The sequence below is a fragment of the Hypanus sabinus genome, chromosome 6, assembly GCF_030144855.1.
Source record: "Hypanus sabinus isolate sHypSab1 chromosome 6, sHypSab1.hap1, whole genome shotgun sequence".
Lineage (NCBI taxonomy): Eukaryota > Metazoa > Chordata > Chondrichthyes > Myliobatiformes > Dasyatidae > Hypanus > Hypanus sabinus.
The window spans coordinates 43,870,020-43,881,378 of NC_082711.1; the positions used below are offsets into that span (position 1 = coordinate 43,870,020).

Sequence of the window (11,359 nt, forward strand, 5' to 3'; positions counted from 1 at the left end):
TGATTCTAAGTTCTTGATCATATTTAACATCCATAAAAGCAAACTTGATTAATGTAGAAAATCATATTGTGTACTTCCCTAAAGAAAGGTTGTTAATTTTATAGTGCACAATTCTCATCTCTTAATAAAATTTAGTAATTGAAAGGAAGTGTACACTGTTCTTGCTGAGTTTGGTCTTTACAAAACAAAGATCACATAGGAGTCATCGTTATCATTGTTGCAAAAGTGAAGTACCGAGTTGTACATGCTCAGAGACACGTGGGCCTTTGATTCCACCTATCAAAAGATCTGAGAGCAGGACTGAGTCACACACACAAAATGCTGGAGGAACGCAGCAGGTCAGCAGCATCTATGGAAATGAATAGACAGCTGAGACCCTTCATCAGGTCTAGAAAAGAAGAGGTAAGATGGCAGAATAAGAAGGTGGTGGAAGAGGGAAGGAGTACAAGATAGAAGGTAATAGGTGAAGCTAAGTAGGTGGGGAAGGTGAGTGATGAAATAAGAAACTGGGAGGTGATGGATGGAAAAGATAAAGAGCTGGAGAAGAAGGAATCTGATAGGAGAGAACAGTAGACCATGATCATGTAAATCACAGAGAAAGGGAAGGAAGAGTGATAGGCAGGTCAGGAGAAAAGGTTAGGGAGGGCAGAGTGGGGAATTGAAGAGGAGAGAAGAGGAGGGGAACAAATCACCAGAAGCTGGAGAAATCAATGTTCATAGCATCAGGTTGGAGGCGACCTAAACAGAATGTGAGGTGTTGCTACACCAACCTGAGAGTTGCTTCTTAATGGCAGAAGAGGAAGCCATGGACCGACATGTCAGAATGAAGATTGTAATTAAAATAGTTGGCCACTGGGAAATCCTGTTTATTGTGGATGAAGTGAAGCTGCTGGACAAAGCGGTTCTCCGATCTATGTCACGTATGTAGAAGAAGCAGCATCAGGAGCACTGGATATAATAGATGACCCCAAAAGATTTGCAGATCAAGCTTTACTTCACCTGCTTCATGTTCAAATTTAGTTGTCATTCAACCATACAGGAATACCCATGAATAGAGCTAAATGAAAGAGTATTACTCTGGGGCCAAGTAGCAAACCACAGTACCATCAGTCACACACAGCACAAGGTAAATATAACATAACAAGCACAAATAAGATAGCAAGCACATATAAGGTAGCAGTAAAACACAGTCACAAAGAAAATAGTCTAAGACCCTGGGTCCATGAATGTTGCAGCAGTCTGCAGTTGAATACAATACAGCTTGTCTTCTGCCGAGTGATCGTGGGGGCTGGCACTGATTGTAGCTTGAACGCAGTGCCACACCACCTCCAGTGGAGTGCACGGACTCCGATACTTCTCTCTTGGGTGACTAAATAGGCGACACTTCAACTTAAGGCCAAATCCTCACTACGACCAAGGCCACACAGCTCCCCTCTCATCCAGCAGTAATCAGTAAATTGGACTTGCAGCATTCTACATTGACAGTGTCCAACAGGGGTTTGTGATCATAAAAAATCCATTTAAAAACGACAGTAAGAACCTTTGGTTGACCCTGGAAAAAGTCGCTACAATTGAATGCACTGCCATCCGACTGGAAGGACTGTTTGGGGTCCTGTTTGGAGGTGTGAGAGAAGGTGATTTGGCAGGTGTAGCACTTCTGCTTGCAGGGCTAAGTGCCAGGAGGAATGAATGGACAAAGGAATCACAGAAGTGATACCAAGGGAGAGTGGAGGGGAGGTAAAGATATGTTTGGTGGTAGGGCCTCATTGAAAATGGCCATTTGGCTGTTCATGTCTGCTCCTCATGTCAATGTTTTCCTGGTTAACCTCTTTTCACAAAATGTTCATTTCTTGATTCTTTCAGTATTCAAACATCTTTTGATCTCTGTTTTGAATGCAATCAGTGATTGAACTTGCACAGCTCTTTCAGGTCAGAAGTTCCAGAGATTTATTACCATCTGACTGGTGGTGCTGCTTTCTGTTTTGGTCTTCGCCTAACTTCGACAGATTGAAGCAGCAAACAATGCTGGAGGAATTCTGCTCATCTAGCGGCACCTGTGTGTGTGTGTGTTTGTGTGTCTCCTTGTAGTCCTGAAGTAGTGTATCGATCCAAAATTCCTTTCCTCCTACAGATGCTACTTGACCTGATTTCCTTCAGCAGATTATTTGTGCTGCAGTTTCAAGCATCTGTGGTCCCTTGTGTCTCCTTTGATATAGTGAACCCTAATTCTGTAGTTTTCAGCTACCAGAACAATCTTTCAAATCTTGCTCTTAACTCTAGACAATAGAGACCTAGCCTACCCAATCTCTCCTGACATTATAGACTTGGCATTTCAGTGCCATTTTGAAGAATCTATGTCCTATCTCTGTAGCAAATATATTCTCCTTTGGAAAGCAATACTTCAAGGCCTTCATAATTGTATTAATTGTTCATGTACGCAAAAATAGTAGCAATAATGATCAGGTAATCAACTGCAGTCCTAATTGATGACTGTGTTTGCATGTTAGCTTTCAGTGGCGTACAAGGATACCTGTCCAAGTCAACATCAACATTTCCCAATGCCTTGCCATTTAAAAAAAAATACCCAGCACTTCTGCTTTTATCCACTGAAGCAGATACGCTCATATTTTCCACATTGTAGTCCAGCAGCCAAATTGTTTTCTGCTTGTTTAACTCCTTAACAGTCTCTTGAAGCCTCATGTATGTCCATTACTCACATTCCCATAGCTTCAAAGCATCAACAAACTTGGTAATATTACTTTGATTCACTCAGACAGATTGGGGCTCAAACTTACATACCTGCACTCAGATCACATAAGCCTGATCATAACTTGTTTATTCCAACTTGATTATAGAAATTATAGACCAGTGAGTCTTACTTCGTGGTTGGTTAGTTGATGGGGAGGCAGGATTCATGAACATTTAGTGAGGCGTTTTTGAGTATTTGGGGTGTTGCAAGGAGGAATTAAACATGAAGTTAATCATATGATCAAAATAGCTGAAAATCTCCCCTATCAAAGCATTTCCCCCTCCCCCTCCTACTTTCAAATCTCTTACTATCTTTCCTTTCAGTTAGTCCTGATAAAGGGTCTCGGCCCGAAACGTCAATAGTTCTTCTCCTTCTAGATGCTGCCTGGCCTGCTGTGTTCCACCAGCATTTTGTGTGTGTTGCTTTTATTATCAAAGTACATGTACATCACCATATACAACCCTGAGATTCTTTTTTTTTTGGGCATACTCAATTAATCCATGATAGAATAATAACCATAATAAAATATTTGACAGTCTGCACCAACTTTGCCATTAAACCAGTGTGCAAAAAAACAACAAACTATGCAAATACAAAAAGAAACCAGTAATTAAATAAATAAATAATAAGTGTCGAGAATGTAAGATGAAGAGCCCTTGAAAGTGAGCCCATTGGTTGTGGGAACATTTTAATGATAGGGTAGGTGAAGATGAGTGACGTTATTACCTTAAGCTGAAGAGCCTGATGTTTGAGGGGTAATAACTGTTTGTGAGCCTGCTGGTGAGAGTCCTGAGACTCCTGTAGCACCTTCCTGATGGCAGCGGTGAGAAGACAGAATGACCTGGGTGGTGCGAGTCCATGATGGACGCTACTTTCCTGTGACAGTGCTCCGTGGAGGTGTGCCCATTGGTGGAAGGGCTTTACCCGTAACAAATTGGGCCGTTTCCATCACATTTTGTAGGATTTTCCATTCAAGGGCATTGGCAGTTCCATGCCAGACTATGATTCAGTCAGTCAGTATACTCCCCATCACTTATGGATTGAAGTTTGAGATGTCATGCCGAATCTTCACAAATTTCTAAGGAAGTAGGTGTGCTGCCATGCTTTTTTCATTATTATACTCCCATCTAGGCCCTGGACTGGGTCACTGAAATAATATCAGCAAGGAATTTAAAGCTCCTTGCCATTTCCACCTTTGAGGACTAGCTCATGGACCTCCGGTTTCCTGCTCCTGAAGTCAATTATCAGCTGCTTGGTCTTTCTGACATCGAGACAGAGGTCTCAACCCAAATTTCATTCTCCCTCCTATACAGGGATATCTGTTTTGTCAATCCTTCACAGAATCATGCATATCTCAACGAGGCAGTCTGTTTTTCTGAACTCCATGACAAATGGTACAATGTAATTTGATCTGTCATAGGAACCAACCTCCAACCATGGAATCAATCTCATAAATCTATTGTGTTCCGGAAGAAAATCTTCATTTGGATGCAGAGGCAAAAATTGTACATGCTGTTTCTATTGAGTACTGTATCCAGGGATGATACAAAAGCCCTGTATGGTCTCAATGAGATTTGCTTACTTTTGTATTCCAGATCCTTCCTACCTCCTATCCACTGTCATACTAATTTCTTGCATATTTAATTTCTCCTCCTGGACAACCAGCACAAACTAATACCCCAGTTCACCAACATTTTACTAGTTTCTCCATGTTTAAACTTCTCCTCATTTTTTCCCCAATCAAAGCATATGCCCTCTCCATTTTCATCACATTACACTCTATCTGCCACTACCTTGCTTACTTATATATTCTGACTGTAATCTTTTGCAGACCGTCACACTCTCCCTGCTGCTCCTTTTCCATCTAGTTTTGTTATATCAGCAAAATTGGATACATTATACAATCTTTTCATTTCAAATCATCAATTTAAATTGTGATGTGAAAGTCCTGGACTGGTGTCTGCTGAATGCGATCTATTATTCTGCTTGTTTCCTGTCGTTTAACCAATCCTCACTCTACCATTATGTTATTCCCAGCCCAGTCCCATGAGTCTTTATGCAGCAACTGTTTGTGTGAAACCACCTTCAAATCATTTTTGTAAATCCAAATACATTACCAATACTGTTTACCCATTAGTTATCCCCAGGGTTATATGCTTTGAAAATATTTGGTTTGTTATACATGATTTTCCCTTCAGAAGGCTATGTTGACTCTATCAGACCACAATTTTCCAAGTGCCTTGCTGCTTTGTCCTAAATAATGGATTCCAGAATGTTGCTGCCAAAAGATGTCAAACTAACTGGTCTTTGGTTCTTTTATTCTCTTTTCTTAAATAACAATACAGCATTTGCCAGCTTCCTGTTGAGTCTATTCCAGAATCTGAGAAAATTTGGTAGTTCATCACAATGCAAGCACTATCTCTCGCCACTTCTTATAGAACCCGTGGATACAGGATATCAGATTAGGGGAACTTGTCCAGTTTAATTCTCTTCAATTTCTGTATTATCTTCTGAATTGATATTGGTGATTAAGTTACTTCAGGCAGTTGTACCTCCTCCATTTCTAATTCTTTTCTGTAATGAACACAAGTATAAAAGTTCAACCAGAGAGAAATTAAAGTATTTCTCTCACCATTGTCTGTATGGGACTATGCTTATTTGCTATTTTGTTTTTTTCCCCAGTGCTGAAGTAGAAGATGTTGCACATATTAATTTACATCAATAATCCATTTCCAGTTTAAATACTTAACTTAGCCAGTGCTTATTTCTAAAAATTCTACACAATTGGTAACATTTCAGTGATGCCTTCTCAACCCTCTTCACCTCATCAGGTTTGATGAAATTTAAATGTAAATAGGATTCATTTTCATTTTGAACGCATTATGCATTTAAGTATGCATATATTATGAGCACTGAAATACATAATTTCTTCAAGTAGGATGCATTAACCTGTTCTTCCTGATCGGAAAGGAATTGACCAGCACAGTTTGATATGCAAAATGGGTACATTGGATTTCATAAAGAATTTTTGACATGCATTAGGGCAAATTTTAGCAAACGTTAAGTGTGTTTCAAAATAACTTAAAATAAATTTAAACAAATAACTGATAGTTCTCCAGAAGCAACAAACCAGGCTTATGAACACAATATAAATCTTGTTCTGCTTTGTAACTTGATAAGTCCTTTAAAAATACAGAAAGCAATTGAATATTAAATTAAAATTCGGATGCATCCAAAGTGTGTGTCAGATCGATTCTGAAACCTCATCAATCTTCAGGCCTTGTTTATGCTTCTCTCCAGCTGCTTGGCCAGATTGATTGGATGACCAAAACATGAGTGCTTGGGGTGAGATGGGGTGATCAATCCTACTTGCGGTGCAGTGGAGTATTTCTAATGGGTAATTCAAGATCTGATTGAATGAACTGAGCTATTTTCACTTGTGTTTCAGTTAGTGCTTAAAAGCTGACCATTGGATCCTAATTTATGCATTTGTGGAATATAAAGTCTGTTACAAATGATCAAGCCATTGTGCCATTTGCACACTTCCGGTTCAGGTGTGATGTCACAGCTTGCAATGTGAACTTCACTGGTCAAAGTGGTAATGCAGAACCAGCCGTGAACTGAATTACTGAGAACTTCCAGCATTTTGTTTCTATTTTACTGCTGAAGTGTAGTTCTTGACCCACTGTGATACTTTGTTTGTTGAACTGAACTGATAAGTACAAATAAAAAATCTTCAACTATTTAAACTGTAGCTATTACATTAAATTATATGTATTATTACTCTTGTTAAATATCCTTTAAATAGCTGAATAATTCAATTGAGTTTGTGATGGCTGCTGCAGCTTTTATTGTGATGAGTTGCTTTCGATAAGTACCTTCCTATTAAAAGTTGTAATAATTGCAACTTTTTCAAAGAGAAAGGGAAAGCAGATTTGTATCCAGTTTGAGAATTATTCTTCAGATGCCACATAATCTTACCTGATGCCAGAAATTGTGGCCAGCTCCTGTCTGAGGTGAGAATTTATAAAAAGTTACTTTGTTTGGAAAACTTTGAGAATAGCATCATAAACTTACAGCCAAATATTGTGCATTGCATTAAACATGTGAGATGGAATTTTAGAACATGTTGTAAGTTTGTGTTTTATTAACACCATAGTTTAGCTGCACCATTAGTTTCCTGGTTTCTCGGAATCCAATAAATATGTGCTCTGTGGTTCTGATTTCATTTTATAAAATTAATTAAAATATAGTTTATGTGAACATAATGTTTTCTTTTGCCTCCTTTGTTCAAAACCATATGGAAACATCTAAATTTTCAGTCATGGACAAATGTCGATATTATGCCTTTTTTAAAATTATAAACCCTGCTTTATAACTTAGGCAGCCCTTTTCTAATAGCTATGAGGGAAATGACAAGAATGGCGATATTAAATTTCTCTAGACTAACAGTAAATTTTTCCATACTGCTGTCAAAAACGTTGAACATCTGGAACCTGCTGTGTGAGTGCATGGCTCACTGCAGGAACATTTTATCAATTTTTAGTTATTCTCTTGCTACTAAAAACTTTCCATGCAGTGCTTCAGATCAAATAAAGTCTTGAGCAGTTAAATCTTTCAAAAAAACCAGTTCAACATTGGGAAGGCATCTTTTTTAATGTTATTAGCACATGGGATTTGACAGTTTTTCTGTCTTAAAGTGCATCTTGGCAGATATAATGAAAATTCTTTCTAGTATTTGAATAAAAATAAAATTTTGTTTTATTTTGAAATTAAAACCTGTTTAATATTTAGGTAGTTAAATCAATAGATTTACTTTTAAGGACTCTATAAACTCATGTTTTTGATAATTATTGTGTATGTATTTATTACTTTTGGTTTTTTGTACTTGCAGAGTGTGTCTTTTGCACGTTGATTGTCCATCTTTGGCCTGTGCCATTTCCTTGATTCTGTTTTTGTATTTACTGTGAATGCCTGCAAGAAGATGAATCTTAGGGTAGTGTATGGTGACATGCATGTACTTGAACTCTGATCTTGCATTTGTGCCCTTACTACACACAGTAACTAATGTGACTGAGAGAGGTACTACTACAGAGTCACTGCTTCCAGCCTGAAGGTTTGTCAACTTCTAATTTCCCTCACCTAAATCCTGAAGTGGTGCCATTGTTTATTTTGTACACGTGTAATAAAGTGCAACTTAATTTACATTTATGTTAATCTGTGTTTGCCCTTGTAATATACTGTGCTGCTACTGCAATAAAGCTGATTTTGTAGCCTTTATACCCTCTATATGTATAGACAATAGACAGTAGGTGCAGGAGTAGGCCATTCGGCCCTTTGAGCCAGCACCGCTATTCACTGTGATCATGGCTGATCATCCACAATCAGTACCCCATTCCTGCCTTCTCCCCATATCCCTTGACTCCGCTATCTTTAAGAGCTCTATCTAACTTCCTTCAAAGCATCCAGAGAATTGGCCTTCACTGCCTTCTGAGGCAGAGCATTCCACAGATCCACAACTCTCTGGGTGAAAGAGTTTTTCCTCAACTCTGTTCTAAATGGCCTACCCTTATCCTTACACTGTGGCCTCTGGTTCTGGACTCCCCCAACATTGGGAACATGTTTCCTGCCTCTAGCGTGTCCAATCCCTTAATAATCTTATATGTTTCAAGCAGATCCCCTCTCATCCTTCTAAATTCCAGTGTATACAAGCCCGGTCACTCTAATCTTTCAACATAAGACAATCTTGCCATTCCGGGAATTAACCTCGTGAACCTACGCTGCACTCCCTCAATAGCAAGAATGTCCTTCCTCAAATTTGGAGACCAAAACTGCACACAATACTCCAGGTGTGCTCTCACCCCCCCCAGGGCCCTGTACAACTGCAGAAGGACCTCTTTGCTCTTATACTCAACTCCCCTTGTTATGAAGGCCAACATGCCATTAGCTTTCTTCCCTGCCTGCTGTACCTACATGCTCACTTTCAGTGATGATGAACTGGGACACCTAGATCTCGTTGTACTTCCCGTTTTCCTAACTGGACACCATTCAGATAGTAATCTGCCTTCCTGTTCTTTCCACCAAAGTGGATAACCTCACATTTATCCACATTAAACTGCATCTGCCATGCATCTGCCCACTCACCCAACCTGTCCAAGTCACCCTGCATTCTCCTCATATTTCACACTGCCACCTAGCTTTGTGTTTTCTGCAAATTTGCTAATGTTACTTTTAATCCCTTCTTCTAAATCATTAATGTATATTGTAAATAGCTGCCATCCCAGCACTGAGCCTTGCAGTACCCCACTAGTCACTGCCTCCCAATCTGAAAAGGACCCGTTAATCCCAACTCTTTATTTCCTGTCTGCCAACCAATTTTCTATCCATGTCAGTACCCTACCCCCAATACCACGTGCTCTAATTTTGCCCACTAATCTCTTATGTGGGACCTTGTCAAAGGCTTTCTGAAAATCCAGGTACACTACATCCACTGGCTCTCCCTTGTCCATTTTCATCGTTACATCCTCAAAAAATTCCAGAAGATTAGTCAAGCATGATTTCCCCTTCGTAAATCCATGCTGACTCGGACCGATACTGTTACTGCTATCCAAACAGGAGAAATTCTGCAGATGCTGGAAATCCTAAGCAACATAACACAAAATGCTGGAGAACATAGCATGTTAGGCAGCATCCATGGAAATGAATAAACAGTCGGTGTTTCGGGCTGATACCCTTCAGGACTGGATCGGAAGGGAAAACCAGAATAAAAAGGGGGGGAGGGGAAGTAGGCTAGCTAGAAGGGTGAAGCCAGGCAGGAAGGATAAGCAAAGGTCTGCAGAGCAAGGAATCAGATAAAGCAGAGTGGACCATAGAAGAAAGGGAAAGTGGAGGGGACCAGAGGGAACTGATAGGCAGCTGAGAAAGAGGTAAGAGCCAGAGTGGGGAATAGAAGAAGAGGAGCGGAGGAGGGATTTGTTTACCAGAAGGAGAAAGCTATATTCATCCTACCAGGTTGGAGGCTACTAAGATAGAATATAAGACAGGAACGGAAACAGGCCAGTCTGCCCATTGAGTCTGGTCCACCATTCCATCATGGTTGATTCCAGATCTCTCACAACCCCATACATCTGCCTTCTTGCTATATCCTTTGATGCCCTGACCGATCAGGAAATAATCAGCTTTCACCTTAAATATACCCACAGACTTGGCTTCCACTGCAGTTTGTGGCAGAGCATTCCACGGATTTACTACTCTCTGGCTGTAGGATCACCCTCAATTTTGAGGCTGTGCACTGTAGTCTGGATGCACCCACTGTAGGAAACATCCTCTCCATACCCACCTTATCTATTCCTTTCAACATTCGGTAGGTTTCAATGAGATCCCCATGCATTCTTCTAAATTCGAGTGAGTACAGGCCCAAAGCTGCCAAACACTCCTCATATGTTGACGTACAAATAAGCTGGATGAACTCAGCAGGTCAGGCAGCAGCCGTTGAAATGAGCAATCAATGCTTCGAGCTGAGACCCTTCGTCAGGGCTTCTGGTCTCGGCCCGAAATGTTGACTGCTCATTTCAACCGATGCTGCCCAACCTGCTGAGTTCATCCAGCTTGTTTGTACATCTTGATTTGACCACAGCATCTGCAGTGTACTTTGTGTTTACTCCTCATATGTTAATCCCTTCATTCCTAGAATCATCCTTGTGAACCTCCTCTAGACTCTCTCCAGTGACAACACATCCTTTCTGAGATATGGGCCCAAAACTGCTGACAGTAGTCCAAGTAGGGCCTGTCTAGTAAAGGCTCAGAATTATCTCCTTGCTTTTATATTCTATTCCCCTTGAAATAAATGCAAACGTTGCTTTTGACTTCTTTTCCACAGACTCAACCTGTAAATTAACCTTTTGGGAATGTTACACGAGGCCTCCTGTACCTCTGATGTTTGAACCTTCTCCCCATTTTGATAATAGTCTGCACTCTTGTTCCTTTAACTAAAATGCATTATCATACATTTCCAACACTGTATCCAATCTGCCACTTTTTTGCCCATTCTTCTAATTTGACTTAAGTCCTGCTGCAATCGCATTGCTTCTTCAGCATTACCTACCTCTTCATCTATCTTCGTATCATCCGCAAACTTTGCCACAAAGCCATCAATTCCATTATCTAAATCATTGACAAACAATGTGAAAAGCAGGGTTCCCAATACTGACCCCTGAGGAATACCACTAGTCACCAGCAGCCAATCAGAAAAAGCTCCTTTCATTCCCACTTGCTGCTTTCTGCCAGTCAGCCAATATATTATCCATGCTAGTATCTCTTCAGTAACACTGTAGGGTTTTATCTTAAATAGCCTCATATGTGACACCTTATCAAATGCCTTCTGAAAATCCAAGTAAATAACATCCATTACCTCTCCTTTGTCCATGCTGCTTGTTCCTTTCTCAAAGAACTCTAAATGCATTTGTCAGATTTCCCTTTAGAGAAACCATGCTGACTTTGACTTATTTTATCATTAGTCTCCAAGTACCTCGAAATTTCATCCTTAATAACAGACTCCAACACTTTCCTAATCACTGAGGTTAGACTAACTGCCCTATAATTTCCTTTATT

The 11,359-nt window shown here is 40.0% G+C and overlaps 1 protein-coding gene across 12 annotated transcripts in view; it reads left to right on the plus strand.

Annotated features, from left to right (window-relative positions):
* The window catches only part of mpp7a (MAGUK p55 scaffold protein 7a), a 459,090-nt gene that overhangs the window by 202,861 nt on the left and 244,870 nt on the right, over window positions 1-11,359 (plus strand). The window lies entirely within an intron of this gene.